We start from the raw sequence: 16,528 nt of genomic DNA on the forward strand, positions 1-16,528 counted from the left end.
GATGGGTACTGAAAAGATTTAGTTCCATTTTTCTCTCTCGGCTTTGACACAAGGGTGGAGGGAGCCACCAAAAGTAGGCGATAATTTTAAAGGACATGGCCCAAGTAGAGCTCCTAAGTGTAGAAAATGAACGCCCACATAAACACCAGGCTACTTCTCAATGCCAAGCTGCCCATTATCTGTTAATTTGCTCGATGTCGGGCTAATGCTACACCCAGCTGTTAGAGCATGCCACACATGGTTCAAATGTTGTTTACCATTTCTCTGGGATGATGTGTACTCTTGTGTTTTTGTCACAGCTGTTCTGAGTAGCTATTCCTGGTCTGATGAGATTTCTCACCATTAGATAAGCTTGCCACATTCACATACACAATACATAATATACAGTATAGTGTGTACAGTATGTAGTGCATAATGCTATGAAGGCTCTTTTAGATAAAGAGTTTGTGTGTCCGTTCATTCATTCGGCTATTCTGTAGCAATTGTTTTAGCAGTTCTATAGCAAGTGGCCTGATCAGACTTCTCACCATTAGATACCCCATTCTTATGTCACAACCACTGATGTGTACACTATAGGGTCACAACATACTGTACGTACACAATGAGGTATGGTGCATATTAGGGCTGCACAATATATTGAAGAATGTATCGAAATCGCAATATCAAGAGTGGCGATATGCGAATTGGGAAAATGGCCTAATTGTTGCGAACAAGTTAAAAGATTTCTGTGCAGTCCAATTATTTGCTGAATGTCAACAAATGCGCAAGGAGCCTGCCATGACCTAAGCCATACCCCCCTACACAGACCGACAAATTAGTGACGAGAAAAACACGCTGTATTTCTAAATATCGCTTAAATATCATTATGGAGCAATTGCATGCTGTTATCGAGTATTGATTTTTTTCTGATACTTTGCAGCCCTAGTGCATGTGCTATGAGGGCCACATACTGTAGATGAGCCATGTGAGTCCATTCACTGAAGGCACACACACAGATGACCCAGCACTGCAGTAGGACCCCCTGTTGAGTTACCGTACATACGTAGTGAGCGGTCCAGTGAGAGCGGTGACCATGTGTGTGGCACTGACCATGTGAGTTGGACATGGCCAGATGGTGACCCGCTTTAGCTTCTACTCACTACGCTCCCTTCCTCACTCACCTCGTGACGCAATTTGATTTCTTAATCCCAGTTCAGTTGAAAACTAATTTAACTTCCTCTTGGCTGATTGGTTGAAGTGTGTGTCTGTGTGTGTGTCGTGTGTGTGTGTGTGTCTTGTGTGTGTCTTGTGTGTGTCTTGTGTGTGTGTGTGTGTGTGTGTGCGTCGTGTGTGTGTCGTGTGTGTCTGTGTCTGTGGTTGTGTGTGTGGTTGTGTGTGTGGTTGTGTGTGTGGTAGTGTGTGCATGTGTCTTATTTGTGTGTGTCTTATTTGTGTGTGTGTGTTTGTCTCTTATGTGTGTGACGGTTGTGTGTGTGGTTGTATGTGCATGTGTCTTATGTTTGTGTGTCTTATTTGTGTGTGTCTTATTTGTGTGTGTGTGTTTGTCTCTTGTGTGTGTGTGTGTGTGTCTGTGTGTGTGTCTGTGTGTGTGTCTGTGTGTGTTTGGTTGTGTGTGTGGTTGTGTGTGCGTGTGTCTTATGTTTGTCTGTCTTATTTGTGTGTGTCTTATTTGTGTGTGCGTGTGTGCGTGTGTGCGTGTGTGCGTGTGTGTGTGTGTGTGTGTGTGTGCGTGTGCGTGCGTGTGCGTGCGTGTGCGTGCGTGTGCGTGTGTGTGCGTGTGTGTGTGTGCGTGTGTGTGCGTGCGTGTGCGTGCGTGTGCGTGCGTGTGTGTGTGTGTGTGTGTGTGTGTGTGTGTGTCTTGCTTGTGTGTGTGTGTCTTGTGTGTGTGTGTGACTTGTGTATGTGTGTGTGATTGTGGATGTGCTCTCCGAGTACCTTAAGTACATCATCGTATTCTGCATGATTTCTTTGCTGGCTGACCTTCAGACCTCCAGTAATTAAGTCTGATGGCTGAAGCATGTCTTCAAAGAGCAGAGTGCTTACCAGAGTTAAGACCATGCTTACAGCTGCACACAACCAACAAGGACTTCTAGGGGGGTGAGCCTCCGTGACGATATGGTACGGTATTGATTTCTTAAAGCAGGGATTCGAATTCCCCATGACACGATGTGTTTCGATTCGATTTTTTCCCATTACTTTTCCACTTCTATTATGATATGGAGCTGCTGTAGGGCATTGGGCAGGGGCCAGCGATTCAATTATTTTCGATTCTTAAGAATACCCCACGATATGATGCAATTCGATCAAATTGTCCGCAGTAGGATCGATGCATCGATACATTTCGATACATTTCGATTATTATTTACACCCCTAAGGACTTGCCAATAATATTGCCTTGCCAGCCAGTCAGGGCTGTGCTGTGCCCTTGCACAAAGCTCTTGGTCTACTGGCCACATTTGCCTAATTCTGTAAATCTGTCGGCAAGATTAGAAATAATTACACTGCGGGTAGATGGTGCGGCTTAAAAGGGTCAATATTGGCTTGAATTTGCATTGAGAGGCAAGAGTGCATGAAGCCAATACGGCAAACTGAGTGTGTGTTTTGTGTTTGTGTGTGTGAGCAAGAGGGAGAGCGTGGGTGTGTGTATGTTTACTGATGTAAGGCTTTTTGCTATACTGAGATTTTGCTACTGTATATGTTTACTGCAATGTGCAATAATTTCTATTAGGTCTTTGTTTATGTCTTGTATCTATGTAAGCTGTCAGACACCTTAATTTTCCTCTGGGAAGTACTCTACTCTACAAACATGGGCGTTTGCAGTTCATGCCAAGCCAAACAGACTGCAGAGATGCAGGAGGACAACAGAAGTGGTCTGGCTTTTATTGTTTGTTGAGCTTTTCATATCGACCTTGCAAATCAGGGACATAGCACATAGCATGGAGATGAAGAGAAAGGTACATGTTGTTTTTCCACATGGATGCACTCGTTTTAACCCTCAGCTCAATCTCTGATGGGTATCTCCTTTCATGACTCATTCACATTTCTATGCAATTTTTTTGCTTTGGTGAGTCCATCCAATGGTTGAACCTGCGGTCAGGCATTGCCAGGGGAGATGAGGAGGAAGAGGAGGTGAAGGAGGAGGAGGAGGGGGGTGGGGGGTGGGGGTTCAGTCCCCTGTAGACTTCAATGCAGTGCTCGCTGGCTCCATAATGCCTTAACATTGAGCTCAGTGTCAGCTGCCCCTAGGCGATGTCCCTTGGAGAATTGTTGTGGACACAATGACTAGATCTTCCTGTTGCCCTTCCAGCTTGGGTTTCGCATTGATCCCCCCCCCCCTCCTGCGCCACTGCACTTGTTACGTGAATAAGGTCATAACCAGTGCTCAGTAGTCACTAGCAGACTCTAGCAGATTGTCACAATCCATATTTAAAGGTGGAGTTGGTAATATTAGATGTTAGTTGTTTGATGGGTAACACTTTATTTTAGAGATACATCTATTAGCACTAACACATACAATGTTAATGCCTGCATAAGCAACTTGTAAGGCATGTACTAAGCAAACGCTAAGGCCTACTAGGTCCTTACTAAGGTTAAATTGGTAATAAATCCCTTATTGTGCATGAACAAGACATTTGCGAATACATGCCTAACAAATGTTTGATTTTGCTTTGTACATGCCTTATAAGTTACTTATACAGGAACATTGGATGTATTAGTGCTAATAGATGTATCCCTAAAATAAAGTGTTACCGTTTCATGTATATAGTATTTTGTTAATGTACACTGCCCATTCACAGATTTGATCTTTTCATGAATATTTACAAAGTAATAAATAAACTAACATTTCATATTTATTCCTGGAAATTGATATTGGCTACTTAGAAATTGACAATGATGGTGAATATTAACGAAAAAGGTAACATCTGTGAACATTTGTCATCTTGCATTCCAGAAATAAACAACTAAAAAAGAAGTACATACTCTGTCCATGAGCAGGATAAACAGAAGCGGCCATCTTGCAGAAGGAGCTGTTGGTGCATGCTTGCCTAATGGACCAATCGAGTGCCAAGACTGTCTTGTCTTGTCTCTGAAGGGCTACAAATTTCTCCCTCTCCCGCTATGGGAGTTATGTTTACTGCTTCCTTTGTTCTGTTCAAGGTGGCTCTGGAGGAGTTATGGGGACGCTCTCTGCTCTGAGTAGCCTCCTGTGTGTCTCCTGAACGCCATTATCACACATTTCACCACCACACAGGATGCTGGGATATTGTCTCCAAATTGCCTTCGCTTCTTTTATTTGACTAAACCAGAAGGGCCTTTTGGGGAATTGGTGAAAAACGGCTAACAAAAAAGCGCATCATGACACTATTTTTTGTTTTTGTTTTCTCCCCAGAGCTATTCAGATTTTTTGTTCTTAAATATGCTTTTGGTGAAAGCAGCCGGAGCTTGTGACCCACCCTGCAGCTACCGTTGGGGCAGTGGGAGCAGCATCCTGTATTGTTGTTTGTTGTATTATTGTTGTATAAGTTTTTGTCTTCAGAGTTGGCTTACCATCTGTCACTCATTCAGACTAATGGGCCGTGTTGATATGACTTCTGTTTTCTCACAACAGCCTGTCCGTCTTTTTGTTTGGTTTCCATTGAGCTCTGTAGGCTGTAGAGACGGATATGGCACATCTAGCAGCAGGTGCGACACATTGTTGGTGGTAGTACTTATGTTTAACCGAATGGAAATATTCCTGTGTGTGAGTTAAGGGCCCACGTTGTGTCTGCATGCTTGTTGCTTTCAGGGCTAATATGTTTTTGTTTTATTATATATATATATATGTATATGTATATGTATGTGTGTGTGTGTGTATGTATATTTTTGGGAGCTTTTTATTGCCTTTATTTGACAGGATGGTGAAGGTAGTGACAGGGCAGAGAGAGATGGGGAAGGGTCGGCAAAGGACCCGGGCCAGGAGTCGAACCCGGGTCGGGCGCATGGCAAACGAGTGCCCTACCATTTGCGCCACGGTAGTGCCTCAGGGCTATGTGTTAATGTGCGGTTTGTGCCCCTGATTATGCAACCACTTGTCCATGTCGTGTTGGGCAGCTTTGCATCTTTAGGGTCGGTCGGTCGGTCGGTCGGTCAGTCATGCGTGTAATGTACCGTGACGTTCCTGTTGCTTTGGCAAAAACAAGAGCAGACCTGGAAACATTGACGTCTCACTCACTCACCTACTTACTAACTTACTTTCATTTTGCTTCCATCTGGCCCCTGACTTGTCCATTGTCTTTTTGTGTTTTTTTTTCTGCACAGCTTGACATAGAACTGGATCTGTTCTTTTTTGATTTTACAACGTCTTGCTTGAAGAGAGGAGAGTGCCAGAGGCTGGGGTCAGCAAGCAGGATCCAGGCTGTGACCCCTCTCCCTCAACACTGAGGAGTCATCCTGTTAGATCATGTGAGTAATGAAGATGCACAAATCCACTGGAATGCAATGCAGCTTTCTGACTTTAACAAGTCAACCTTGCGGTTTGTTTGGGTTTTTAGCCTTGTGATTTCATCTATGGTATGCTGAAATGGCTTCTAGTGAGCTTTGTTCCAGATTGAGGCATGCAAGGAAACTTGTTGATGCTATTATGGTCTCCTCTACTACATGTTGCATGAACTGTGTTGCCTCATTGGTTTAGCGTGTTTTTAAAGGGCACAGTCAGTGTTTTTAAAGGAGACATCTTGTGGGAAAAAAACACTTTGAAGATGTGTTTTCTTATCATTCGTCCTTGTACTGTTCCTCAACACTCCAAGCAGAGACAAAAAAGGTCAGTCAGTCAGTTGGTTGAAAGATTTCCGTGTCAGGAGTGCTATGTTCTGACGTCAACTCAGTGGGGCATCAGGTCTTGGTCTGGCTTGGGGCCGAACATGCAGCATGGCTGGATTGTACCTCTGTCTCCTGGCATTACCATGTGCAGTGAATGATTTGGCATGGGTGGGTGGGGCGGGGGTCTGCCTGCCCACGCAACAACGGACAGCAAAAAACTCGTAATAGATAGGTGAAGAGAAGAATAATCTAGAAATATTATATATTCAACTGGTGAGATTTCCTTCATGTGAGGATGATTTTGGTTTTACAGCCTGTGGACTTTTTTCAAACTTTTTGAAAGAGTATGGAGCCAGTATGTCGCCTTGAACTATTTTGGACTTGAACAAGGGGAGCTCAGTTCAAATTCTGATTTAGTGCTTAGTGGCTTTGTCAGACCAGCCTTGAGTATTCCCCCTTGTCTGGTGAATGAAAGTGAACATTCAGTAAATGACTGAAAAGAAAAAAAAAGTTACGAGCTGGAGGCAACTGAGACTTGCCGACTGTGTTTTTGTGTGACGCACAGTGCCACATTGTGTGTGTCGCTGCTTTATGACATGGTGTCATGTTTCTCTGTCTCTGTGTGGGTACAGATGTCCCTTTCATGCTGATTTTGGTGGAGTACAACACACAACTTGTTTGTATCAACAACACCTGTCCAATCTGGTGTGTCTTTGCTTTTGCTTTGCTTTGGTTTCCTTTGCTTTGCTTTGGGGCTTCTGATATCTCGCAGCACTTCTGTACAGTCTGAAACTGTCAATCTGTCGATTGAATTTTCCACCTTGAGCCTACTACTACAGATGCACATTCTCTGAATCCGTCAAGAATCAAGAGCTTTTTATTATCATTGTGTCTGGGGCATTATTAAGGCTTTTCCTCTGGTGCCTTATTTAAATGACACCCTGCAGAACGATAGATATTCCAGGGAACCCGCATTTAAAATCTTTAATCTTCTTAGTTTCTCTGGACAGAAGTTGGTCAAAATTGCACGTTGGCTTATTTATATGTACAGTATGATGAGTACACATGCAGTGGGGTGAGAGGATTTTTCCCTTATTAAATTGTGTTTCATATTGGCTTAGGAACAAATTTATTATTTATGTGCTTGTTTTCCAGAATCATTTAAGCATGATATAATAATGTATTTATGAGGGTGAGAAGTGTAGCACCACCAGGCGCATGTGAGGCGTATCAGATGCCTAAAGCGTTTAGCAAGAGCAATGGCACATGTAAGTAAACCATGCTCTGCTGAAAACTGAACGTAAAGTCCGCGACACCAAGCTCCCGTTTCTCTTACTTTAATGTGACGTTTCGGGCAGCATAGCCTTAATCAGACCTTCATGCTGCTCGAAACATCACATTAAAATAAGAGAAATGGGAGCCTGGTGTTACAGACTTTATTTTCACTTTTCATGTGACTTTGCTGGTGCTGCACCCAATCTTTTTGAGACGGATGTGCTTGTTTTTCTCTTTTTGACAAGTAAACCATGCTCTGCCAACTGAATGGTGGTTTCCAATGTAGAAGCCAGTTCCAAAACAAGGGTAATCCGAACCAGCCAGTGCAGTGTGTTGTTTACTCCCATGTGAAGGCACACTCTTCCTTCTTCCTTCTCATGTGTCCTAAAGAATGCATGCAATGTGACCCATATCCTGCCTTTGTCATCCAGATGAGGAGGGCAATAGTCATAGTTTTTTGTGACGCAAAACTCCCGACTCAAGCTTGCTGAGCCGGTTTTGATTGTGAAATCACGTTTTGACGCCATTCTGCGCAACCATACTTTTGCTTTCATGCGGTTAGGTGACACTAACAAGTGAATAATATGCCGATGTCATTTACTGCTTGTGAAAAGACTTTTTTTCACCATTCATGGTTTAGTCTTAAATTCTCATGGAATTATCCTGACATAACTCAATCTCCATAATCTTAGCCCATGAAACTCCTGCAGTACCAATATCCTACATATTAGGGCTGCACGATTACGGAAAAAAACATAATCACGATTATTTGGGTCAAAATCGGAATCACGATTATTAATCATGATTATTGATTTTTTGCGGATTTTTTTTTAAATTATAGAATGAATTATATACGGGATGAGCAAAATAACATTAATTGTAATAATTATGTAAAGGCAATAGCATGAAACTTAGGTGGACAGATTTCTGTCCAGAAATAATAGCCTCAATAGTCAGATTTCTGTCCAGAAATAATAGCCTCAATAGTCAGTATGTTCTGGCTTCAAGGAGGCTCCCAAAGGTAGGTCACTATTCTCACGATTAAATCACGATTAAAATCATGACTTCGATTTCACGATTTGATCACGATTTTCGATTATTTTCGATTAATTGTGCAGCCCTACTACATATACAGTTGAGGACGATATTATTAGCCCCCCTCCTGAAATTAGACATTTCTCAGTAAGAATGACCATTATTAACCGTTTCTGTTATTCTGGAAACAAATACACTGATGGAGATAATGTTCAATGAGTTGAATTTGGATTTTTCTATTGTTACGATGAGTTTAAACAAAAAAGGGCAAAAATGACATGGACAAAAATATTAGCCCCCTGATCATTTACAGTCAATATGGCGATATTATGAACCAAAACTGACAACAGGCTCTGATAAGTTGCTACCTAGGTTGGCACATGCCCCACTAGGGATTTTGGCCCATTTCTTCACTGCAAAGTGTTCTAGGTGGTCCAAATCGCATGGATGCTGAGCACAGACATTAACCACAGACTCTCAGTGGGATTGAGGACTGGACTATGAGCGGGTGATTCCAATATCATGGTTTTAGTGTCCTTGAAGAACCTCTGAACTAATCTAAATGTATGTTTTGGGTTACAAGACAAGTGTTGTTGGAAGACCCAGCAATCCAGATTCAGACCCAGACTCCCTGTGTCTGAGGCTGAATAACAGACTAAACTTGATGCCCTTCCACTATGTGTAACTGTGGAAACTGCTTAGCCTCATTAGACCAAAGAAGCATTGGACACCTGCCTAGATGATTGTTATTGACCTGGCCTCACCTGGAGGTTTTCCTCCCCCAAGAAAGACAGTTGTTAGGGCTTGTCATCATATTGGGCTTTGGGGCCATCATCACAGAAGAACCCCTTTACTAAAGGCAGTGCATATCAGAGTGTTATTGAGCTTTGCCTGTGAACATTTGAAAGTCAAAAATGAGTTTTGAACGTCTCTGCTTTCATCTGACGATATTCAATGGCACCTGCTTTGATGCATGAATTCTGCTTCTGTCAGGTGAAGAAAGATATAGGCATTGAATCGTTATAAGATGGTTTCCCCAATTAAACATGGTGGTGGATGCATCATTCTGTGGCAGCCTCAGCCACAGGAAACCTTGTTTGGGTGTACGGCACCATAAAAACTGAAAATTATGATAGAATGTGGAAAATGACCTTGCAAAAATATGCTCATAGAGGGAGCTAAGACCTTCACTGGATCTTTCAATAAGATAATAACCCAAAACCTGCATCCAAAATAGTTCAAATGTTCTTCAAGGATACTAAAACCATGGTCATGGAGTGGTTCAGACCTCAATCCTTTAAATAGTATTTGAAGAGTGCTGAAAATGAATGTCCATCCTCAACATCCATGCAATTTGGATCAGCTTAACTATTTGCAATGAAAAAAATGGGCCAAAATCCCTGGTAGGACATGTGCCAACATAGTTAACAACTAATCGAAGTGCCTGGTGTCACTTTTTGTTCATAAATGTCACTGTATTGACTCTTAATGATAAGGGGGCTAATAATTTTGTCCTTGCCATTTTTACACTTTTTTGTTTAAACTCACTGTGAAAATGGAAAAGTCCAAATTTAACGTATTGGATACTATCTCCATGGTGTATTCGTTTCCAGAATAACATACATTTATTAATAATGATCATTCTCAATGATCAATGAAGAGATATGTCCAATTTCAGGAGGGGGGCTAATAATATCGTCCTCAACTGTAAATCATGCTGACATTTGATCATATCTCCTTATTATTTTTTAATATATTGTTATTGCCCAGTACCTCATAGCCAAAGCTGACTTAATCCGCTCATAAAGTATAAGGGAGCGCCATGGCATTGTTTCTATTGCCTGCTCTCTCAACAGGCAGTAGTGTCAGTGGATCCCATTTCGTCCCTGAAGTGACACAATCAACTGAAACGCTGCCAAATGTATGTAAATATAGGCAAATGTATGCTAACTACCGTACCACCTGCAGGATAAGTGATTGCGATCTGTGAAGTTGTTGCGTAATGTTAGGGTTTTAACTTGGGTGTGAGGTAACCTGTGTTTTACGCTTGATCATAGGAGAGAAGGGAAGAATAGAATGCTGCTGTGGATTCTCCGGAATAATCCGCTGTGTGGGCGTGTGTTTTGTGTGGGTGTGTTTTTTGTGCCATTATACATGTGTGTTGTGAGAAGAGACGAGACGAGGAGAGAGGAGAAGAGGTGGGGGATAGATTGGCTGTCGAGATGCTGTCAACCGAAATCCAATTTCTTGGCACTTTACAAAGCGGCCTCCAGTGGGAGGATTTTTATCTCCCTGATATTAGAAGTTTTACTTTTAACAGCAGCTACTGAGAGACTGATGGCTCCATCATCCCCACCCCCATCCCTATTGGCTTTCCTATATACTGAATACCATGTATTGTTTTTTTTCTATTATGCCACAGCATTCTGCCCTCCAGCCGAAAATTGATCAGTGATTATTGAAGGATACTCTCTATCTTCTGCATTCAGCTTAAAGCCATTCAGCTTAATTACTTTCCTTTCATCAATGTGTATTGTCAGGCACAGTGACAATTTCCCATCTTTGACAAACAAAAAAAACATGTTGCAAGTGTTTGTTGTACCTAACAAGCACAACAAAGGGGGTTTGTTGCTGATAAAACGTCAGTCAAATTTTATGCACTGTGAATCTGCATGAATGTAAAATTAATACCAGTTAGTTTTTGAATGATATGGCACAATCGCAATGAAAATAGGGAATAGGTTTTTCAAGGTGAATAGAGTGTAGCAATCAAGTTTCCATTGTCTGGTTGGGGGAAAGAGTATAATTCTGTCTGGACTTTTTCAGTGCATGCAATTACCAGTACAGTATGTCAATGGCCAGTCACTGGTACGTCACATAATACACAGCAATTGTGAAGTGACACACAAGGCTTCACTTGACTTGACCCATGCTGTAAGGGAGCTGTATAGCGGCCCATAAGTGATGGTTCATTGCCAGCAGTGTCATTACCACCCCCATTACTTCAAGGTAATTGCCAAGGAATGCCCTCTCTGTAATTCAAAACTGTCTGCATGAATGTGTAGATGGAATGGAAGTAAGAAAGGGAGGTCGTGGGGAAAAACTATCAGGCCATGTGGAATTCCCTTTTTAAACTGAAAAAAGTTCCATAGAACTATATTGTGTGCAAACCTTTCAAAACGGTAAACCAGTTTCCAACGGACATAGCAGCACATAGCAGAGTTGCTGTACTGTGACTAACAAAAAGTCGTCAGGTTGGCTTACTCGCTGATGTATCGAGTTATATTTTAAAAGGCAACCCTATCAACAGCATTTTCCAAGAGAGTGGTATAATTTCCTCCCCGGGGATCGACAAAGTTACTCTACTACTCTACTCTAATAGCTTTGATACATTATGCCTGAAGAACAGGGCTGCAAATATGGAGGCTGGCTGACGATCCAGAACAAAAGACGGACAGTTTGCAGTGGCTATACAGTACTGTGTGAGCTTCTCTCTGCTGTTTACCTTCCTACAGCCTCACAGTAAAACATTCCTCTTTGTAGTCTGCAGATCAGAGCAGTACCACCACGGTCTGTTCCCTACATGTCATCATCTGCGTGTGTGCGTGCAAGCGTGCAAGCTTGCGTGGGTGTGTGCGTGCATGTGTGCGAGAGGCTCGTTGTGTGGTTCAGAATGCTGAGCAGGCTAGAGTTTCTTTCAAATGGACTGGAATGGACCATGCAGGAGGAAGATGTTAGGGATGACTTCAGCAGGCTCCAAGGCAGCCTTTATTGAATACTGTAAAAAAAGAGGCCGCCAAGTGTGATGACTTTTTTTGTATGACAAATTTAAAAAATATGACACATTTACAAATGAACTATAATAATCTTAACTATGATGATCACAAAAAATGTTACACAAGATGTGGATTGGCAAATACCATTACAAACTGCATGGTATTGTACTGTGATTAGAAAGCTTTCACATTCTCTATTTAGTGAATAATTTATCTGTGGATCCACTTGGCGGTGAATATAAAGCAGCACTTTTGACAAAGCAAGTCCTCTGAAGTGCATAATACATTAACCAGTTTATTTGCCCAGGGAGAGGGAAGAAAAAATAAAGTATATTAATGGTGTCGTAATGAACGTAATGGTGGTGGCTTTGAAAGCACATGTATTATTCAGTATGGCCAAACCTACGTATATCAGGAAAAAGAGAAGTGGTGACTGTCCCTCAGCAATTGCAAAATACCATATTATATAACTAAACGTACTGTTGTTAGTGACGGATTTATATTGAATTGGAAAGAATTCAGCCTCGGCCTCTACAAGTTTTCAGTATTCTTTGCAACATAAACAATACGGTGGTGGTCATAAATGTATCATGGGCTCATTCTTTTCTGCTAAATCATTTTATCTCTCCCTCATAATGGCAGGACGTGGGGTAGTCTAATGTGACAGGAACTTAACTAACTGACTGTTCTACACACAAATGCCTGCCACAAATCCTGACTTAATTTCAGGAGGACAAGACAAGCCAGCGAGCAGTGCAAAAAGCCAAGTTCACTGCATTAAAAAACACAGTCGCCATCTTGGCTACGTGAGGCGGGCCTCCGCCAGGCAATCAGCGCTCGTGACAAGGGGTGTCTCTCTGTGACGCAGGAGCAGCCCTTTATTGAGCATCACCCGTCAGTGGAGCAGGGTGCTTAGCAACCAGGTGCGATGGGAGAGAGAGTCATGGGAGCGAGCTGGCAGGGGTTCATTGGCAGGTGGAAGGCTTTCACTCCTTGTTTCACCTTAAGGTGAGCCACCTGTTCCAAGTTATTCGCACGCACGTGCGCACACACAAATAATGTGTGTGTTGACAAACACAGAGACAAGTGATCTGAATGTAAGATTTTTTTGCATTCTACATGACAATGTAACACCAAAACCCTTAGGATCAAAAGTCCCCGTATCCGTGTGATCTACAAGCTTATCACACTGTGTGCACAGATACTGAATGAGCTGTACAAAAGCTGCCCAGTATGCCTACTTTATTACTTCAGAGAGGTGTTGAACAGAGAAGTGTTGAACAGATTAGACTACTGTGGCTGAATTCATCCGCTGTAATGAACCGAGAGTCTTCCTTTGAATTGAAGAGGAAGCACAAGTCTGTCCTGAGCCTCGTCTCTACACCGGCCTTAATATCGTGAATAGAAGCACAGTCCCTTTGCTGAATGCCTGCACTGATTTAATATTCTCTCAGCCTGGTTAGCAGCGCCGTGAAAGGTCCAGCTCTCCCGACATTATTCATTCCAGCCTGACCTTTTTATGTGCTTATTTTATTTTACAATCTTTTGGAAGTGCCAAGGGATTGGTACAGCCATTAACTTCAGAATATCGTATCGGCAGACCCCTGTGTCCACAAGGGATGCATTTCATTCATTTCCTTGCCTTCAAAGTGAAGTCCTCATCCTGTGTCAAAGGAAAGCCCCCCAACCCCCTAACTGAGTGAGTCAGACAGAGTGAGATCGCAACCGGAGTGTGGTCTGTCCTTGTGCAATCTTGTTGTTAGTTAGCTATGCAAATGAATACAGTGTTAAAAATATTACTCATCATCACCGCATGTAGATGTGCATGGATGGGCGAGTGATTGATTCCTTTTTTATTTGTCATTCACACTTCTGAATGCCACTGTCCCTGTCCTGCATTAATCAGGGGGCCTGACTGCATAATGAATGTGGTGGTGGTGAGTAACGCACAGTTAGCTGCGTGTTGTGTGTGATGTAATTCCATGTTGCAAATTCCTCCTTTGTGGTTGCATCACATGTCACTCCTGTGACAACAACTACCTCTTTAAAGATGACATACTGTATGCTGTGCTAACTGTCCACGCTTACGACGCACAAGTAAGCCGCTGCTCGAGATATGCCTTGACAGCCTTTAGGCGGCCCTCAGAAACATCCTTCCTTCCGTGCTAAAGCACGCTGTTGCCTGGCACATCCATCTCTTGACATATTTAGTGCAGCTACAGTTTTCTGCACATTTCTACATGGCTTCAATAGGCACAATAAAATAGATTAGAATTTGCATTTATTTCCATTGGTGAGCTGTGCCACAAAATGGATTTTCATGCAACAGTATTACCTAGCAAAATTAATCCATTGATGCCTAAAGCACCTGCAAAAAATGCCTGCTGAATGCCTAAGCCCTTGTTGGAAAAGTTGCCCTCAGCCTATAATAACCTAAATACCTCAGCCTCTGATGCACATAAAAACATTAAATAAGTTGCATTTAAACCCATAAGACCCTCATTTTGCGTTAGAATGTGTTCATTCAGCTGAAACATGCCCACATTTTAAATAAAAAACCTAACATCTCAAGAGCCTGGATGCAGATAGAGTATGTGTCTCCAGGCACCAAAGGTTAAACAACATGAGTCATCAGCCTGAAATGGGTTAGTGCATGCATGATGTACAGTATGCACTGCATATTTAAGCCTATGGATGCAATTACGGTGCACATTAAAACATCTCCATCCAATACACAGGAAGGGACGTCTGCAACAGGACTCTGGTCAAAACAGCGGCAGCCTTGTCTCGACGTTCCCTTGCTGGTGTTCGTGACACTACTACAGACATCAGGTTCTGCAAATGTCCTTTTGCAAAGGTGGCCAGAGTGTAGTGTAGGTGGTATCCTGTGCTCATTTGACGATTCCCTGAGGAACTAGCTTATCAACAACAGAGCAGCTGCCAAACTACACAAAGCACTCAAGGACACAAACAGCTGCTCGGCTCGGCTCAGGCAGGTTGGTTGCTTTTCCCCAGTGTCTGTTGGAAGTGCATTTGCTTCTCTGCACGGTTGTCCAGTTAGTCAGTGAAGATGTGTCAGCCTAGCTGCCAGGTAATGTATACACCCATGGTGTTTATAAAAACCACAGCCCTCCTTGGTGACTTTGTAGACGTCTCGTAATCTGCTGCCGTAATGGCAGGATATGCGGCACTTCAGAGAGAATTAAACTTTTATGTGGTGTACACAAACGAGGTCCCTCATCTTTTTTGCTTATACAAAAAGCACAAGCCTAAGCCAAATTTAATGTGTTTAAAGCTAAGGCTTAGAAAAAAAGAGGTATTGCACACCAATAAAGTCTTTCTTGAGGTGCTGGCTTCTTGTGCATACAAATGTTTAAAGAAAATAAAGTACATAAAGCTGTCATAACCATTTTTAGTGCAACTGTCTGGCACTTGAGATGGAAGCGTTGTAAAAAAGATACTCAAACTTTGCGATCATGTGGTGTTCTGAGCATAATGTGCATGTCCTGAGCATTATATTATATGCACGCTTGTCATGACTCAATTTACTCACTTTAAAGGTCCCCCGATCAGGTTTATGGAGCACCAATCAGCTCATAGGCCCCATTTCCATTAGCAGAACTGTTATCGTTGTAGTTATCACTCCTACAACAGGGGTGTCATCCTATAAACTCAGCTGCTGTTGAAGTGAATGACTGCTGTGGGTCGATATGCTGGACAAGAAAAGTAATTTCAAGAAGCAGGTTGTTGAAAGGATAGCCATTTACAACTTTATTTACTCAATCACTGCATTTACATGACTATTTTAATTCAGAATTAAGTAGTTCCGTCGAGTTTACTTTGATCTTTCTTCCGAATTAAGAGGTGTTTACATGACGTTTTCAAAGCGGAATTAAGCTTTATTCGGAATTAAAGTGAGTTAATTCGGAATTAAATGTCTCATGTAAACAGCTGCCTGCTCGGGCAGGTTGGTTTTCGCTGGTGTCTGTTGGAAGTGCATTTGCTTCTTTGCACTGTTGTCCAGTTAGTCAGTGAAGATGTGTCGGCCTAGCAGGCGATGTATACCCCCATGATGTTTACAAAAACCACAGCCCTCCTTGGTAACTTTGTAGACATCTCGCAATCTGCTGCTTTAATGGCAGGATATGCAGCACTGCGGCAATTAAACTTTTATGTGGTGTGTACACAAACGAGGTCCCTCGAATCTTTTTTGCTTATACAAAAGGCACAAGCCTAAGCCAAATTTAATGTGTTTAAAGCTAAGGCTGTCATATCCATTTTTAGTGTAACTGTCTGGCACTTGGGATGGAAGCGTTTGTGAAATAGATACTCAAACTTTGCTATCGTGTGGTGTTCTGAGCATAATGTGCATGTCCTGAGCATTATATGCATGCTGGTCATGACTCCATTTACTCACTTTAAAGGTCCCCCGATCACTTCCTTTGTCAAGTGCCATAATATTGAGTGTTGCTTTGGGCAATGGAGCACCATTCATGTAATGGGATTGACTGCTGTGGGTTGATGTGCTGGACAAGAAACCGAGTAATTTCAAGATGCTTTACTGCTCGATGTCTGGATCAGAGACTGTTGACAGCCTGAAGGAGTGGACTATTTTGTTGAATCCGTTGATGAGTGGTTTTTTT

The 16,528-nt window shown here is 42.4% G+C and overlaps 1 protein-coding gene across 2 annotated transcripts in view; it reads left to right on the forward strand.

Annotated features, from left to right (window-relative positions):
- tp53i11b (tumor protein p53 inducible protein 11b) overlaps positions 1-16,528 on the forward strand; it is a 72,301-nt gene that overhangs the window by 3,591 nt on the left and 52,182 nt on the right. Inside the window, exon 2 of one of the 2 annotated variants that reach the window (XM_063196762.1) lies at positions 5,299-5,442. The exons of the other annotated variant lie outside the window; for it this stretch is intronic. The gene's annotated coding sequence lies outside the window, so the exon portion shown is untranslated. The remainder of the gene's footprint in view (positions 1-5,298; positions 5,443-16,528) is intronic. 2 annotated transcript variants of the gene reach the window in all.

This window comes from Engraulis encrasicolus, chromosome 4 (assembly GCF_034702125.1).
Source record: "Engraulis encrasicolus isolate BLACKSEA-1 chromosome 4, IST_EnEncr_1.0, whole genome shotgun sequence".
In the NCBI taxonomy this organism is placed as follows: domain Eukaryota; kingdom Metazoa; phylum Chordata; class Actinopteri; order Clupeiformes; family Engraulidae; genus Engraulis; species Engraulis encrasicolus.